Source organism: Aphis gossypii, chromosome X (assembly GCF_020184175.1).
Source record: "Aphis gossypii isolate Hap1 chromosome X, ASM2018417v2, whole genome shotgun sequence".
NCBI classification, from domain to species: domain Eukaryota; kingdom Metazoa; phylum Arthropoda; class Insecta; order Hemiptera; family Aphididae; genus Aphis; species Aphis gossypii.
Window position 1 is genome coordinate 19587994 of NC_065533.1, and position 17194 is coordinate 19605187.

Consider the following 17194-nt stretch of genomic DNA (forward strand, 5'->3'; position numbering starts at 1 on the left):
AAACTGGTTTCATTTTGATTTTTGTTAAGTTGAGTATATACTTCATCAAGTGACTTAGGAAATTGTGGATAGTATTTTCTTCTTTCGGTGTACATACATTTCCTAACCGTTGTAAAGTCTTTGTGACACAAATTCGAATAATTGTCTGTTAAAAGTTCTGTGCGTATTATTTTATTCGGTTTTGTTGAAATGCTATCTACAGCTTTTCGTTTGCAGTTTTCACGTACAACTTGACGTTCTAAAGTAGATGTAGGGATATTAGAATGGTTATGCTTACCGAGTCTTTCGATAATTGTTCTTTTTTCTGAGTCGGTTAGAATGCTGCAGACAAATATTATTTGAACACTTCCATTTCATCCTCGTGTCTTTACGTTTTCGAATTAAACGAAATTATTGTTGTCTAATAATATCAGGTCTTCACCTCGTTCACTTTTTATCATTTTAATTTCGTTATTTTCCATTTTAATCTAGGTATTATTATTTGACGAACGAATAGTTATTGTACAACGACTGCAAACTGCACAACTGCAAATCTAATCTAACCATCATTCTCATTTCTCTCGTATTTTGTATCTAAATTACTATTAACATCCTGAAAATCCGATAAAAGTTCAATAAATATCAACAGATTATTGTGCTCATATTATCGATCGATTACATTTGGCAACGTTGAAAAAAAAAAAATTCGAGCGTTCTCAATCGTGTTGCCAAAAATAACATTCTCAATGGTACCGTTCTCAATCGTTCGATAGCCTTATAAATAATGTAAATTTATTTATTTTAAATGTTCGTATGGGAGCCGTATATTTTATTTCAAAATCAAAAGGAGCCGTGGACCCAAGGTTGACCGCCAAGGGCGCATTTGAGAATAAAATTTTTTTTTATATATATTATTTGAAGTCAATCGTAAATGTGTAATCCACAAAAATTACATACTGGATTGAGCCTCAATGATGTTTATTTATAAGTGTTTACTACTTAAACATTTATATTATATATTAATATATATATAATATTAAGTATATAAGTATATTTTATTTTTGCGTGTATAAAACGTTTAGTCATATCAGCATGAACGACGAATGGCTATAACAATGATTACCACAAACGACCGCGGTTTTCCCAACTATTTATCTAAGTTAACCTTTCTTATTGACTATTATTATAATTTGGTTTACAACTGCATTTTTTCAATTTGTTTGTTATCATTTCTGACGTCTCAGTCTTACCACAATTCGTTTTGTTTTTATAATAATATGCTGACAAACCATTATTAACATGATTCATTTTGTTGTCCGCCATTATAGATGTGCTAAAGTCGTAATGATTGAATATTTTAGCCAAGTCCTCTGTCATCATGTCGAGTTTGGGCGATGTATATTTCGCTAGGACTCCTCTAGAAGTAATAGTATCCGCCACGTTTCGAAAGCATCTCTGAATATCCCGATAGGAAGATTCTGATGATAATATTTGTTCAATTCTGTCCATATGTCTGGGTAGTCTATATGACTTGGTGATCTTACTTATATATTCAGTCTTGTGTTTATTTTGGAATCCTTAGATTATCAGATATGAGATCATGACATGGATAACAATTTTATCTTTACATCATATTAAAATAGGTGAATGCACTCTAATTTTTAAAATAATAGAGTAAAATGGATAATTGTAAACATAACATTTACCATGTTATACTATTGCGAGACAGAGACAAGACGGTGGATGTGGTGTCCTCTCAACTCAATTAATATGTAGATTTATCTCCTATAAAAAGTAATAAAGCTAAATAAAAAAACCTAACCTTTCTTATTGTATTTTATTATGATTTGGCTTACAACTGTATATTTTTCAATTTGTTTGTTAAAATTTCTGACGACTCAGTCTTACCAAAATTCGCTTTGTTATAACCTGCTGACAAACCATTGTTAACATGATTCATTTTGTTAACAGCTTTAGCTGGAAAACTGATGTTACCGCGACTCACTGTATTGGATTTATTTGCTGACGGGTCAATGTTAATATGATTCACTTTGGAGGCATATATAGCTGGCCACTAATATTACTGCGTCTCACTGGGTTAAAATTAAAATTTGATGACGAGTTGATGTTAATGTGATTCATTTTGTTGTTCGCCATCATAGATATGTTAAAGTGGGCATGATTGAACATTTTAGACAAGTCCTCTGTCATCATGTCGAGTTGGGGCGATTTATATTTAGCTAGGACGCCTCTAGGAGTAATAGTATCCAAAATCTATAATTTTATGTTATCTTAAATTACACATAGGTAGGATAATATTCTTTTTATACAGCTATTCAGAATACTGGACTAGACTTTTGTACTCAGGTAGTATTTATATTTCTCTAGTGATGTAGGAATTTCGTAAGATTCTGTGTTGACTAATATACCTGCTTTATGTTAAAGTTGTAAATAATCAGTCTATTTATTACCCACCGTTTTTTTATTATATTTAACTCTTTTTCTACACTGATTGGCATCTACACTAATAGCATTTAAAATATTATAAGATTTATTTTTTTATTTTAATACTTAAAAAAAATGTCAAAGGTACTTTGACTCAAAATTAGGTGGTATTCTAAAACTCGAGCACGCACATTGTAAGATGTGGGTAACTTCAGGTATATTATTTCAATACTCGAAAGCATAAAATCTACCTACAATAAATCTGGTAAAACACGATTGCTTATATTATACAGTCCTTATCAAATGAGAAAGTCTAAAATTCTGGATGAATTATGATACATGACCGTTTAACTTCGATATATTTAATTAAAACCGTGTATATATATGTGTGTGTGTGTGTGTGTGTGTATAATATATAGATGATAGTGCATATGGACATTTGGACTAAATGATTTTAGTCAAAAGGTTAATAAATAAATTATTTTAATTAGGTATTAATAAAATTAAAAATGATTTTTTACCAATATCAATTTAATTTCTTAAAAGATTACAAATACGACTATCTCGTACACACGCATCATCGGATGAGTCCCTAGTAGTTTCAGGCATATTATTTCAATATTCGAGAGCATAAAATGTACCTACAATAAATCTAATAGAACACGATTGCTTGTATTATACATTCCTTATCAAACGTACAGAATTGTGTACATTTTGAGGAACATGATGATTGCGTACCTACGGTATAAAATGTTTGTGAAATGTTGTTGAATTTCTCTAACTTTATGTATTTGACTAAGTTATAGGGTTTTATATTTTATAACTGCTTTATTTAACGAAATGTGTAACTGTGTAAGTAACATTTGTCTTGGCCAAACATATACGGCTATATTAATAATAGCTAGGTATTAAAATGTATTGTATGCATGTATGTATTGTAACCGAAATAATTGATTAAAACGTAAAATGAATAATAATTGAGTATAGTGAAAATAATAACAGAACAGCTTTGAACTTTTGCATGAGTTAACTGTTTTTTTTTTCAAAAACATAACTTATCTCTTTTGTCTTGTACTCTGAGTATTAGATTACTCTAATTAGATTCGTCTTATTCATAAATAAAACGAAAATCTGTCACAATTTATAATGCAAGGCTATAGCTATATATTATATTTGTTATTATTATCATCAGCGGTTGACGGCGTCGTTGCTGTGTTCTGTTCCTGACTCAGCTGGCTGGTGCGATCTGGTCCGTCACAGAAGGTGACCTATAATATAACACGAGACCGTCCGCAACGAGTACGGCGACTCGTGAGGGCCGTGTTTGTAATCCATTTTATTTTTCACGAATCATAAATAATAATTACCAAAAAACCTTTACATAATTTGGGCACACTAACGTATTCAAAATCAATAATTTTGTCGTTTAAATTGATGGTTAATGACTAACCGTCTGGAAAATAAAGAATTATTATTATCACATCATGTAGTATTAATAAATTTAATTACATTTAAATTAGTTTTTTATCGTTTTTTTGAAATATAACCATCATTATCTCCGCTTGATTGTGTGTAGAAAATGCTGACGTGTTTGTAAATTATAACAGAATATGCAAAAATAATTGTACTATTATAACTAAATTAAATTTGAGTTGTCGTTTAATAGGAGTTTCCATTAAATATAATTGATACTATTATTATATTTGTTTAATATAAAATATAAAATCGTAAATTGTATTAAATATATTTTCTAATTGTACCAACCTACATACTACTAAGTATATTTTTTCAAGAACACTTAAAAATGTTATAAATTAAAATGATATCATAAACTTTAAAGTATTTCACAATATTATGCTTTAAATATCATAATGTCTGTAATGATTTACTTACAGTACCAAAACTTAATAAAAATGTAATAAATAAATGTAAATAATAATGATAATGTAATAATGTATTTATAATGAAGGTACTAGGTATATTGTATTTTTATAATAATGTATTTTATTAATGTAATAAAATGTGAATGAAGTATGCACATCATAATATTAGGTGCCTATATCGTATATTGTATAAAATTATGTGGGTATTTATCAACTGTAAATAATTTAAGTCAACAGTGTTATATGTTTTTGAGCGCAAAGGTGATGTATGTCATGTGTGTGTGTGTGTGTGGTGTGTGTTGTGTGTCCTTTTGTATTTAAGCATTAAGATAAAAAGACAGTAATCGTGTTTATAGCGCCGATAACACTTCCCGTTGACCGAAGGGTACGTGTATGGTGTACCGGTGTGGAGGTACCTATACGTTTCAAGGTACCTACACTATAAACCATTGTCACAGCAAAATAGGAGATGGTCAACAAAAAATACACGTTATGTGAAGACACAAGACGATATTTTTGTGTTTTATAACTCAAGAGTGTACATCATTATAATCCGTAAAAATAAATAGTGCTGAAGGAAATACTGCGCAGTTTCTCGACTTAGAGAAACGTATTGTAATAATTCATTGCAGTGTGTCTATTGTAGTTATTCGATTTCAATGGGCCCTTTCAAAGTTTCAAAATAATAATGTTAACAAAACCCAATAATCATAATTGAATAGGGTAAATAAGTCAACAGTGGTATATGTTTTTGAGCGCAAAGGTGATGTGTGTCGTGTGTGTGTGTTCTTTTTGTACTTAAGCATGAAGATAAAAAGACAGTAATCGTGTTTGCAGCGCAAATAACACGTCCTGTTGACCAAAGGGTACGTGTACGGTGTACCGGAGTGGCGGTGTACGTTACCTGTACCATAAACCATTGTCATTTGTCACAGCAAAATAGCAGATGGTCACCAAATATATACATTCTGTAAAGGCACAAGACGATATTGTAGTATTTTTAAAATAATATATAATTCGTAAAAATATAAAGATCAGGAAATACTGCGCACTGCGCAGTTTCCTGACTTAGAGAAACGTATTGAAATAATACATTGCAGGATTCGTATTTTAGTTGTTCGGTTTCACTTATGAACTGAGTTGTGACCTAAATCGTACACTTGTGCAGACAAGCATTCCGTCCCTTTTGTGTCCGAAGTGATTTATATGGTTTGGGTACTGTCATCCTCGCCCACAGGCCACCAAGACCAAGCCTACGCTTACAATCAAAATAAAAGAATAAACGATAATAAACATAATATTGGAATCGCTTATAATTGAAGAGACGAGTTTACCACTAAAACACGAGACCGCGTCTACTCTCTACAGTTATCTGAAATGAAAATTGCACCTATTTAATTCGAATGTCATAAAATATTAAAATAACAATTGCTCTGTTCGAAATTAAAAATTAAAATATTCGGCGAATGCCTAAATACAATATATTATTAATATTAAATATTAATAATATATTATATATTGTAATATTATATTATATTTATATATTATTATTATATTATTTATATTAAAGATTAAATAAATTTACATCGAAACAGTATTGTATGTTATTCTATAAATATATATTTTCCCTCCCTTTATATATCTTCTGATTTTGTTCTCTAACACGAGTGTATATCATTGTAGAATATATAAAATAATATATAATTCGTAAAAATATAAAGATCAGGAAATACTGTGCACTGCGCAGTTTCTTGACTTGAGAGAAACGTATTGTAATAATATTATAAATATATTGAATTATATATTATTTTATATATTCTATAATGAAATACACTCCTGTTTTATAAACTACTATAATATCGTCTTGTACCTTAACATAATGGATATTTTGTTGACCATCTGCTGTGACATTGTTACAATAGTTTATAATACAGGTACTTTGATCCCTAACGTACAATGCCACGCCAGTCCCGTGTTCTGTGACTGACCGAAGGGCGCCAGCCAGCCGGGTCAGGAACAGAACACGGCACCGACGCCGTCGACAGCAGATATAAGATTAATAACAAATATATACCTACAGCCATAGCCTTGTATTTTAAATCGTGACGGATTTTCATCTTATTTATGTATAAGACGAATCTGAAAACATATTTGAATTTGTCGCTCAAGTCTACTTGAGAACGGTCAGTGCACATTTTTGATATTATCTACCAAATTCCTAAAATCATTATATAACAAACGAGTAATTAAAAATTGTCATATTTCAATTGTTTAAAAATTTATATTTTAATAAAAATTGTGAACTGGACGTTCTAAAGTATATTTGATGAAAAATTCAAATCTGTTTTCAGATTCGTCTTATTCATAAATAAGACGAAAATCCGTCACGATTTATTATACAAGGCTATGGTTATAGGTGTATACTTGTTATTATTCTTATAACTGCGGTCGACGGCGTCGGTGCCGTGTTCTGTTCCTGACTCAGCTGGCTGGCGTCCTTCGGTCAGTCACAGAACACGGGACTGTCGTGGCATTGTACGTTAGGGATCAAAGTACCTGCATTATAAACCATTGTCACAATGTCACAGCAGATGGTCAACAAAATATCCATTATGTATAAAGAGCTGAAGGAAATACTGCGCAGTTTCCGAACTTAGAGATACGTATTGCTATAATACATTGCAGGGTTCGTATTTTAGTTGTTCGATTTCACTTATGAGCTGAGCTGTGACCTAAATCCTGCACACGTGTGCAGACAAGCATACCGTCCCTTTTATGTCCGAAGTGATTTATATGGGTTGTGTATTGTCCTCCTCATAATATTTAACTCTTTTTTTACACTGATAAAATTATATTTTCATACTTATAGCATTTAAAACATTTTAAGATTTATTTTTAATTTAAATACTTAAAAAAAATGTCATAGGTACTTTGGCACCAAATTAGATTATATTCTAAAACTCGAGCACGCACATTGTAAGATGATACCCTAGTAGCTTCTGATATATTATTTCAATATTTGAAAGCATAAAATCTAAATACAATAAATCTAGTAAAACACGATTGCTTATATTATACAGCCCTTATCAAACGAGCAAGTCTAAAGTTCTGGATGAATTATGATACATGACCGTATAACTTCGATATAACATCAAAACCATGTATATATATATATATGTGTGTGTGTGTATAATATGTAGATTGTAGTGCATATGAACATTTGGACTAAATGATTTTAGTCAAAAGGTTAATAATATTAAATAAATAATTTTAAGTAGGTATTAATAAAATTAAAAATGATTTATTACCAATATCAATTTTATTTCTTAAAAGATTACAAATACGACTATCTCGTACACGCACGCATCATCGGATGAGTCCCTAGTAGTTTCAGGCATATTATTTCAATATTCGAGAGCATAAAATGTACCTACAATAAATCTAATAGAAGGAACGCGATTGCTTGTATTATACATTCCTTATCAAACGTACAGAATTGTGTACATTTTGAGGTACATGATGATTGCGTACCTACGGTTTATACATAAAATGTTTGTTGAATTTCTCTAACTTTATGTATTGGACGTAGTTATAAGGTTTTATATTTTATAAGTGCTTATTTAAATGAAATGTGTGTAACTGTGTAAGTAACATTTGTTTTGCCCAAACATATACGGCTATATTAATAATAGGCAATAGCTAGGTACAGGCACGGCACTAGAATTTTTTTCCAGGGGAGGCAGAGTGGGGCAAATATTTTTTTTACGTGGGCTAAAATTTTTCAACAAATACTGAGGTTATTTTAATGAAATATAAATATTTTCGTATCATATAACATAATATAGCTATTATCTATATAGTGCATACGTTTTATATTGTATGCTCTAAGAGTCTAAACAGATAATATATACAAACTTTTGAATAGTTAAAAATGTTTTAAGAATAATGTCAAATATTTTTTTTTGTACCTTATGTAATAAAATGTCTAATCACAGACCTTCAACAACTATATTCATAATGATGACATGATACACAAAAATGATAAGTTCTTTATGACTTAAATATAACATACCTTTGTGAATGAAAAATTATGTTTCTTTTACTTACCTACATTTCATAAATATGAATTAAAGTAATTGTGTTTAGTAATGAACAATTTGTTTCAATCATTTTTAATGCAATGATTTGGGATACGTTTATTTGTTCATTTTCATCTAGTAATTAGTATACTCAATAAAGGTAATAAAAAATAAATAGAAGATTTTTTCTTATTTTACAAATTTCAAAACACATTTTATTGAAATTGTAGTAAATTTTTTCCTTATTAGACAAATAATAAATTATTTTATTCCTCAATTTTTTTAGTTGTGACAAATATATTATATAAGCTAAATATTGATATTTTACACAATATCGTACATATTTTTTAGTGGGGGGGCTGGCGAAGGGGCTGATCTGTTTTCTGGGGGGGCTAGAGCCCCACCTTGCCCCCCCTTGGCGCCGTGCCTGGCTAGGTATTAAAATGTAGGTATTGTATGCACGTATGTATGTATGAATGTATGTATTGTAACCGAAATAATTGATTAAAACGTAAAATGAATAATAATTGAGTATAGTAAAAAAAATAACAGAACAGCTTTGAACTTTTGCATGAGTTAACTGTTTTTTTTTTCAAAAATATAACTTATCTCTTTTGTCTTGTACTCTGAGTATTAGATTACTCTAATTAGATTCGTCTTATTAATAAATAAGACGAAAATCTGTCACGATTTATAATACAAGGATATGGCTGTATATATTTGTTATTATTATTATCAGCGGTCGACGGCGTCGTTGCCGTGTTCTGTTCCTGACTCGGCTGGCTGGCGCGATCTGGTCCGTCATAGAAGGTGACCTATACTATAACACGAGACTGTCCGCAACGAGTACGGCGACTCGTGAGGGCCGTGTTTGTAATCCATTTTATTTTTCACGAATCATAAATAATAACTACCAAAAAAACTTTACATATGTTGGGCACACTAACGTATTCAAAATCTATAATTTTGTCGTTTAAATTGATGGTTAATGACTAACCGACTGGAAAATAAAGAATTATTATTATCACATCATGTAGTATTAATAAATTTAATTACTTATAAATTGGTTTTTATCGTTTCTTTGAAATACAATCGTCATTATCTCCGCTTAATTGTGTGTAGAAAACGCTGACGTATTTATCAACTGTAAATAATTTAAGTCAACAGTGTATATGTTTTTGAGCGCAAAGGTGATGTGTGTCGTGTGAGTGTGTGTTTGTTGGTGTCTTTTTTGTATTTAAGCATGAAGATAAAAAGACAGTAATCGTGTTTATGGCGCCGATAACACTTCCCGTTGACCGAAGGGTAGTGTATGCCGTATGGTGTACCGGTGTGGAGGTACCTATACGTTTTAAGGTACCTACACTATAAACCATTGTCACAGCAAAATAGGAGATGGTCAACAAAATATACACGTTATGTGAAGACTAAGACGATATTTTTGTTTTTTAACTCAAGAGTGTACATCATTATAATCCGTAAAAATAAATAGTGCTGAAGGAAATACTGCGCAGTTTCTCGACTTAGAGAAACGTATTGTAATAATTCATTGCAGTGGTGTATTTGTTATTCGATTTCAATGGGCCTTTCAAAATAATAATGTTAACAAAACCCAATAATCATAATTGAATAGGTTAAAGGTACCTATAAATATTTGTATTGATATTGAAAAAAGTGGCACAAGTGACAGGTCGTGAATTATTGCATAATGTATATACTATATTATAACCACTAAAAACAAATTTAAATTTTCGTCAAGTCTACATTTTGATATTAAAATATAACTTTTTAAACAATAAATATGACAGTTTTTTAATTACTCGTTTGTAAAATAATGATTTAGGATTTTGGTAGATAATATCAAAATATGTACTGACCGTTCTCAAGTAGACTTGGGCGACAAATTCAATAATAACAAAATAATTATAGTATTATCTAAATTCAATTTGAGTTGTCGTTTAATAGCAGTTTCCATTAAATAATTGATACTATTATAGTTGTTTAATACAAAATATGAAATCGTCAATTGTATTAAATATATTTTCTAATTATACCAACCTACATTTATTACCAAGTATATTTTTTCAAGAAAGCTTAAAAATGTTACAAATTAAAATTTTATCATAAACTCGATTACATGTAAAATCTACATTCAAAAATAATAAGTTTAATGTATTATATATTTATAAATTAACTACATTAATATTAACATAAATATTATATTTTCGAGCTACATAAAGATAATGAATAGGTATCAGAGGAAAGTGGAATTACATATTATTACTAAACCTTGAGCGTAATGATAACACATTAACATAATTTATTATGTTTGTGCATAATATACCAGGGTGGCTAGTATTGAGATGTGTTAATATAACACGAAGTTAACTTAAATTGGTTAACCATTTCTATACACCCAGTATACCTAGTGTAGTGTGCGAGGGTGTGACGCCATTGTGGACTTTTTACCTTTTTATTTTGTGAAAAACGATTGTGTTTTTGTTATATTTAAGAAAACACAACATTGTGATTACACATTTTGTACTAAGAAATTAATATTTTTATGTAGGTTCTAAAGTATTGTACAACTTTGCTTTAAATATCAAATGTCTATAATGATTTACTAACACTACTAAACTTAGTTACAATGTAATAAAATGTGAATGAAGTATGCACATCATAATATTAGGTGCCTATATCGTATATTGTATAAAATTTGTTTGTATTTATCAATTGTAAATAATTTAAGTCACAGTGTTATATGTTTTTGAGCGCAAAGGTGATGTGTGTCGTGTGTGTGTGTTCTTTTTGTGCTTAAGCATGAAGATAAAAAGACAGTAATCGTGTTTGCAGCGCAAATAACACGTCCTGTTGACCAAAGGGTACGTGTACGGTGTACCGGAGTGGCGGTGTACGTTACCTGTACCATAAACCATTGTCATTTGTCACAGCAAAATAGCAGATGGTCAACCAAATATATACATTCTGTAAAGGCACAAGACGATATTGTAGTATTTTATAAAATAATATATAATTCGTAAAAATATAAAGATCAGGAAATACTGCGCACTGCGCAGTTTCCTGACTTAGAGAAACGTATTGAAATAATACATTGCAGGATTCGTATTTTAGTTGTTCGGTTTCACTTATGAACTGAGTTGTGACCTAAATCGTACACTTGTGCAGACAAGCATTCCGTCCCTTTTGTGTCCGAAGTGATTTATATGGTTTGGGTACTGTCATCCTCGCCCACAGGCCACCAAGACCAAGCCTACGCTTACAATCAAAATAAAAGAATAAACGATAATAAACATAATATTGGAATCGCTTATAATTGAAGAGACGAGTTTACCACTAAAACACGAGACCGCGTCTACTCTCTACAGTTATCTGAAATGAAAATTGCACCTATTTAATTCGAATGTCATTAAAATATTAAAATAACAATTGCTCTGTTCGAAATTAAAAATTAAAATATTCGGCGAATGCCTAAATACAATATATTATTAATATTAAATATTAATAATATATTAATATATTGTAATATTATATTATATTTATATATTATTATTATATTATTTATATTAAAGATTAAATAAATTTACATCGAAACAGTATTGTATGTTATTCTATAAATATATATTTTCCCTCCCTTTATATATCTTCTGATTTTGTTCTCTAACACGAGTGTATATCATTGTAGAATATATAAAATAATATATAATTCGTAAAAATATAAAGATCAGGAAATACTGTGCACTGCGCAGTTTCTTGACTTGAGAGAAACGTATTGTAATAATATTATAAATATATTGAATTATATATTATTTTATATATTCTATAATGAAGTACACTCCTGTTTTATAAACTACTATAATATCGTCTTGTACCTTAACATAATGGATATTTTGTTGACCATCTGCTGTGACATTGTTACAATAGTTTATAATACAGGTACTTTGATCCCTAACGTACAATGCCACGCCAGTCCCGTGTTCTGTGACTGACCGAAGGGCGCCAGCCAGCCGGGTCAGGAACAGAACACAGCACCGACGCCGTCGACAGCAGATATAAGATTAATAACAAATATATACCTATAGCCATAGCCTTGTATTTTAAATCGTGACGGATTTTCATCTTATTTATGTATAAGACGAATCTGAAAACATATTTGAATTTGTCGCTCAAGTCTACTTGAGAACGGTCAGTGCACATTTTTGATATTATCTACCAAATTCCTAAAATCATTATATAACAAACGAGTAATTAAAAATTGTCATATTTCAATTGTTTAAAAATTTATATTTTAATAAAAATTGTGAACTGGACTTTCTAAAGTATATTTGATGAAAAATTCAAATCTGTTTTCAGATTCGTCTTATTCATAAATAAGACGAAAATCCGTCACGATTTATTATACAAGGCTATGGTTATAGGTGTATACTTGTTATTATTCTTATAACTCTGCGGTCGACGGCGTCGGTGCCGTGTTCTGTTCCTGACTCAGCTGGCTGGCGTCCTTCGGTCAGTCACAGAACACGGGACTGTCGTGGCATTGTACGTTAGGGATCAAAGTACCTGCATTATAAACCATTGTCACAATGTCACAGCAGATGGTCAACAAAATATCCATTATGTATAAAGAGCTGAAGGAAATACTGCGCAGTTTCCGAACTTAGAGATACGTATTGCTATAATACATTGCAGGGTTCGTATTTTAGTTGTTCGATTTCACTTATGAGCTGAGCTGTGACCTAAATCCTGCACACGTGTGCAGACAAGCATACCGTCCCTTTTATGTCCGAAGTGATTTATATGGGTTGTGTATTGTCCTCCTCATAATATTTAACTCTTTTTTTACACTGATAAAATTATATTTTCATACTTATAGCATTTAAAACATTTTAAGATTTATTTTTAATTTAAATACTTAAAAAAAATGTCATAGGTACTTTGGCACCAAATTAGATTATATTCTAAAACTCGAGCACGCACATTGTAAGATGATACCCTAGTAGCTTCTGATATATTATTTCAATATTTGAAAGCATAAAATCTAAATACAATAAATCTAGTAAAACACGATTGCTTATATTATACAGCCCTTATCAAACGAGCAAGTCTAAAGTTCTGGATGAATTATGATACATGACCGTATAACTTCGATATAACATCAAAACCATGTATATATTATATATGTGTGTGTGTGTATAATATGTAGATTGTAGTGCATATGAACATTTGGACTAAATGATTTTAGTCAAAAGGTTAATAATATTAAATAAATAATTTTAATTAGGTATTAATAAAATTAAAAATGATTTATTACCAATATCAATTTTATTTCTTAAAAGATTACAAATACGACTATCTCGTACACGCACGCATCATCGGATGAGTCCCTAGTAGTTTCAGGCATATTATTTCAATATTCGAGAGCATAAAATGTACCTACAATAAATCTAATAGAAGGAACGCGATTGCTTGTATTATACATTCCTTATCAAACGTACAGAATTGTGTACATTTTGAGGTACATGATGATTGCGTACCTACGGTTTATACATAAAATGTTTGTTGAATTTCTCTAACTTTATGTATTGGACGTAGTTATAAGGTTTTATATTTTATAAGTGCTTATTTAAATGAAATGTGTGTAACTGTGTAAGTAACATTTGTTTTGCCCAAACATATACGGCTATATTAATAATAGGCAATAGCTAGGTACAGGCACGGCACTAGAATTTTTTTCCAGGGGAGGCAGAGTGGGGCAAATATTTTTTTTACGTGGGCTAAAATTTTTCAACAAATACTGAGGTTATTTTAATGAAATATAAATATTTTCGTATCATATAACATAATATAGCTATTATCTATATAGTGCATACGTTTTATTGTATGCTCTAAGAGTCTAAACAGATAATATATACAAACTTTTGAATAGTTAAAAATGTTTTAAGAATAATGTCAAATATTTTTTTTTGTACCTTATGTAATAAAATGTCTAATCACAGACCTTCAACAACTATATTCATAATGATGACATGATACACAAAAATGATAAGTTCTTTATGACTTAAATATAACATACCTTTGTAAATGAATAATTATGTTTCTTTTACTTACCTACATTTCATAAATATGAATTAAAGTAATTGTGTTTAGTAATGAACAATTTGTTTCAATCATTTTTAATGCAATGATTTGGGATACGTTTATTTGTTCATTTTCATCTAGTAATTAGTATACTCAATAAAGGTAATAAAAAATAAATAGAAGATTTTTTCTTATTTTACAAATTTCAAAACACATTTTATTGAAATTGTAGTAAATTTTTTCCTTATTAGACAAATAATAAATTTATTTTATTCCTCAATTTTTTTAGTTGTGACAAATATATTATATAAGCTAAATATTGATATTTTACACAATATCGTACATATTTTTTAGTGGGGGGGCTGGCGAAGGGGCTGATCTGTTTTCTGGGGGGGCTAGAGCCCCACCTTGCCCCCCCTTGGCGCCGTGCCTGGCTAGGTATTAAAATGTAGGTATTGTATGCACGTATGTATGTATGAATGTATGTATTGTAACCGAAATAATTGATTAAAACGTAAAATGAATAATAATTGAGTATAGTAAAAAAAATAACAGAACAGCTTTGAACTTTTGCATGAGTTAACTGTTTTTTTTTTCAGAAATATAACTTATCTCTTTTGTCTTGTACTCTGAGTATTAGATTACTCTAATTAGATTCGTCTTATTAATAAATAAGACGAAAATCTGTCACGATTTATAATACAAGGATATGGCTATATATATTTGTTATTATTATTATCAGCGGTCGACGGCGTCGTTGCCGTGTTCTGTTCCTGACTCGGCTGGCTGGCGCGATCTGGTCCGTCATAGAAGGTGACCTATACTATAACACGAGACCGTCCGCAACGAGTACGGCCACTCGTGCGGGCCGTGTTTGTAATCCATTTTATTTTTCACGAATCATAAATAATAACTACCAAAAAAACTTTACATATGTTGGGCACACTAACGTATTCAAAATCAATAATTTTGTCGTTTAAATTGATGGTTAATGACTAACCGACTGGAAAATAAAGAATTATTATTATCACATCATGTAGTATTAATAAATTTAATTACTTATAAATTGGTTTTTATCGTTTCTTTGAAATACAATCGTCATTATCTCCGCTTAATTGTGTGTAGAAAACGCTGACGTATTTATCAACTGTAAATAATTTAAGTCAACAGTGTTATATGTTTTTGAGCGCAAAGGTGATGTGTGTCGTGTGTGTGTGTTCTTTTTGTATTTAAGCATGAAGATAAAAAGACAGTAATCGTGTTTGCAGCGCCGATAACATTTCCCGTTGACCGAAGGTTACGTGTACACTGTATAGTGTACCGGTGTGGCGGTATACGTTAGGTATACCTGCACTATAAACCATTGTCACTGCAAAATAGCAGATGGTCAACAAAATATACACATTATGTTAAGGCTCAAGACGATATTGTTGCATTTTATAACTGAAGAGTGTACATCATTATAATCCGTAAAAATATATAGTGCTGAAGGGAATACTGCGCAGTTTCTCGACTTAGAGAAACGTATTGTAATAATACATATTGCGGTATGTGGATTTTAGTTATTCGAATTCAATCGGCCCTTTCAAAATAATTATGTTAACAAAACCCAATAATCATAATTGAATAGGTTAAAGGTACACTATAAATATTTGTATTGATATTGAAAAAAGGTGGCACAAGTGACAGGTCTGTGAATTAATTTCATAATGAACCTATATACTATATAATCACTAAAAACAAATTTGAATTTTTCGTCAAGTCTACTTGAGAACGGCCAGTCCACATTTTTGATATTAAAATATAACTTTTTAAATAATTGAAATATGACAGTTTTTTAATTACTCGTTTGTAATATAATGATTTTAGGAATTTGGTAGACAATATCAAAAATATGGACTGACCGTTCTCAAGTAGACTTGAGTGACAAATTCAAATATGTTTTCAGGTTTGTCTTATACATAAATAAGACGAAAATCCGTCACGATTTAAAATACAAGGCTATGGCTATAGGTATATATTTGTTATTCTTCTTATATCTGCGGTTGACGGCGTCGGTGCCGTGTTCTGTTCCTGACTCGGCTGGCTGGCGCCCTTCGGTCAGTCACAGAACACGGGACCGACGTGGCATTGTACGTTAGGGATTAAAGTACCTGTATTATAAACTATTGTCACAATGTCACAGCAGATGGTCAACAAAATATCCATTATGTATAAAGAGCTGAAGGATATACTGCGCAGTTTCACGACTAAGAGAAACGTATTGCAATAATACTAGCAGGATTTGTATTTTAGTTGTTCGATTTCACTTATGTGAGCTGTGACCTAAATCGTACTCATGTGCAGACAAGCATTCCATCCCTTTTGTGTCCGAAATGATTTATATGAGTTGGGTACTGTCATCCTTGCCCACAGACTACCAAGACCAATACAAGTAAAAGAATAAAAGTAAAAGAATATACGATAATAAACATAATATTGTAATCGTTTATACTTGAAGAGACGGTTTTACCACCAAAACACGAGACCGCGTCTACACTCTACAGCTAGGTATCTGAAATGATATTGTTCCTATTTAATTCGAATGTCTTTAAAATATAATAAAATAACTATTGCTCTGTTCAAATTCAAAATTAAAGTATTTTAAAAAAAAAATATCAAATATTTAAATGTTACAGCTAATGCCACCAAACAATTACATGTAATAATAAG

General features: G+C 30.5%; 1 long non-coding RNA gene across 1 annotated transcript in view; it reads right to left on the reverse strand.

Moving 5' to 3' along the window:
• The window catches only part of LOC126552187 (uncharacterized), a 37059-nt gene that overhangs the window by 16131 nt on the left and 3734 nt on the right, over window positions 1-17194 (reverse strand). The gene's annotated exons all lie outside the window — the stretch shown is intronic.